Below are 2,454 nucleotides of genomic sequence, written 5' to 3' on the forward strand. Positions count from 1 at the left end.
CTTCTCTTGATTAACTGAATAGTCGTTTGGTCTGTAAAATGCTAGAAAATGAGCCCCTGGAGCTGTGAGAGAGAATTGCCCTTTAACATTCAGGATGATTCACATTAACATTAATACTTGTGTCACATATTTGACAGATACATATGTCTCTGTTTTCTCTGTCAGTCTGTGAATCCATACATCGTGAAGCTCTCCATTGTGGACGATGAGCCAACATTAGATGTGAGTATGTTGTCACTTCCTGTATCTTCTTACCTGCTGAATGATAAATAGCCAGTCTGATGTAGGTCCTGGCCTCCGCATCAATCACATTGTCAAAGGTTTGATTGTAACACTGACTGTTTTCTTTCCCAGGGAATGGGGATGGTTGTCCACCAAGCTTTGACAGAATATAACAGGTGAGATCTAAAACTGTCCACGTGTCAACAGTCTTTGTAATGATCCACTGCATGGTGCGCTGGCGTCAGCAGTTTCGTTTGATGTTTCCCACAAATGTTCTATTTCTATTCTCCCGGAAAAAAAAGGCTCCTTTTATTCTTTTAGTTATTTATATCTGACAGTTTTCTTTGGCAGTTGGTAATGTTTTTTGGATGAGGCAAGGTTTGGAAATTAAAATGCTGTTTGTGAAGGAGGTCTTGTCTGTGTGTGTGCGAAGACAGGCGCATCAAAGTGATGGATGACGGCTCTACACAGTTCATTGTTTTTGTGTATAAACTGAATGCCCCGTAGATAATAAATTGCAGGGAGGAGACAGATGTTAGGTAAATAAATGTGTGTTAGGTTACGAATACCCTGTTTGAATGAGAATGTACATCTCTGCCTCTGCTGTTGTGTGGCCCTTTCTGTCTTCAGTTTATTTGTCATTCTCTTTACTTTTTCATTACTTCCTACTTTATGTCCATCTTGTCTTTTTCTCCGCCTCTCAGGCAGTACAAAGACAAAGAGGAGGAGAACCAGGGTGGGTTCTTCTCTACCCTGACTAGTATGGTAAGAACTTTTTCTCACTTACAGTTTAATCATAGATATGTCTTAAATTGATTGATATTTCTTCTATTCGGACATATTTTGTGTTTAAGGAGCTTGATATTATGCCTTTCTGTTTTTTTGTGATAACTTGATCCTTCTTTTGTCTACAGGTGGGCAGTATGTTTATAGCAGATGCTGATGAGAAACTCTCCGTACAGTAAGTGTAAAGTTCTTACTCATCAGTTAGCATTACTTGCATTGTTCTCTACACTTTCAATGAGAGAATCCATTACGGCTGCGGTGTTTTTTCTTGCCGCCTACTTTGTCATCATTTAAGGTTCCAGCATGAAGTTTAAATAAACTTAATACCACAGTGGGCAATAGGCATCGGACCGAAACCTGGTATTAAAATTAAATTAATAAAGATTGTGGTATTAATAAGTTCCATCAATATTGGTCTTGCTCTCATAGTAATGATGAAAAAATTGATTTGCTATTTCTTATTGCTACATAAAAAGAACTTGCGTGTGTCTTCAAAAAAGCAGAAACTGCCACGTTACAGACTGATATTTGATTGGCTCATGGCATGACTTCATCATTTGTTGGGGGTAACAATTAAACATGTGGATCATTACAGTAAGAGTGAGTATTAAAAGCTCTTGAAAGGGACAGTTATGTATCTCTAAGCGTTTTCACTCAGGAGTTGGATGTTGATTGCTGCCCTGGTCCTGTTCATTAGATTTTGCAGAAAATGACTGAAAAAAATTGGAGGGATAATATTTGTATCCGTAAACGAGGCTCACTGTTGTTTTACATTGTTAATTTCAGTGAATTTTTCAGCATTAAAATTGAACGTAAAGATTAAAAAAGTGACTTGCTGATGCTTGAAGTGATTCTTAATAAACTCTGAACTCCAGACTGCTCCTCCGCTTGTTTCACAAGCTTGACTGGATGAGAGTCTGAAGCTGTTTCCTGCTCAGTCTAATGTCATGTGAAGATTTGGAGGTTTTACTTCGTAAATGAAAACGCTCACTCTAAACCGCCAACTGCTTTTTCACCTCAAGGACAAATGAGGCGATTCTGCTGGCACTGTACGAGGCTGTGCACCTAAACCGCAACTTCATCACTGTATTAGCACAGGTAAGATGCACTGCTTTTCCTCCAGGTGTACATGTGTGCTCACCTCTTTCTAAAGTTAATCAAAACGAGGACAGAGGCCCAGTTGTAGCTAATTTTCCCTTCACAGTTTTCATCAGTTTTATTGCATAAAAACATCTATGCCTGCATCGTCACCTGAAAGAAAGTTGGTGAGGAGCAACCTGAACTTTATCTAGTGGAAATTTTTTTTTTTCTGGGAAGAGAAATATGGGTTTTCCAAAATAAGAAAGGCTACAGGCTCATTAAAAGCTCATTTGTTCTTAAAGTCTGCTATTTAAATCTGTGTGTTTTTATTCTCCTCTCATCTTGGAGCTTTGAAAAATGGGCAAA

The 2,454-nt window shown here is 38.5% G+C and overlaps 1 long non-coding RNA gene across 1 annotated transcript; it reads left to right on the top strand.

The window, feature by feature from the left end:
• The first annotated feature begins 163 nt into the window (after positions 1 to 163).
• LOC111652531 (uncharacterized) lies at positions 164 to 2,106 on the top strand. Its single transcript, XR_002760604.1, has 5 exons — positions 164 to 222; positions 355 to 398; positions 927 to 987; positions 1,137 to 1,183; positions 2,031 to 2,106. It is a non-coding gene; the product is annotated as an uncharacterized LOC111652531 (long non-coding RNA).
• Positions 2,107 to 2,454: the final 348 nt, after the last annotated feature.

This window comes from Seriola lalandi, unplaced genomic scaffold (genome assembly GCF_002814215.2).
Source record: "Seriola lalandi dorsalis isolate HSWRI2012SDOR001 ecotype SW California unplaced genomic scaffold, Sedor1 jcf7180001973638, whole genome shotgun sequence".
NCBI lineage: Eukaryota > Metazoa > Chordata > Actinopteri > Carangiformes > Carangidae > Seriola > Seriola lalandi.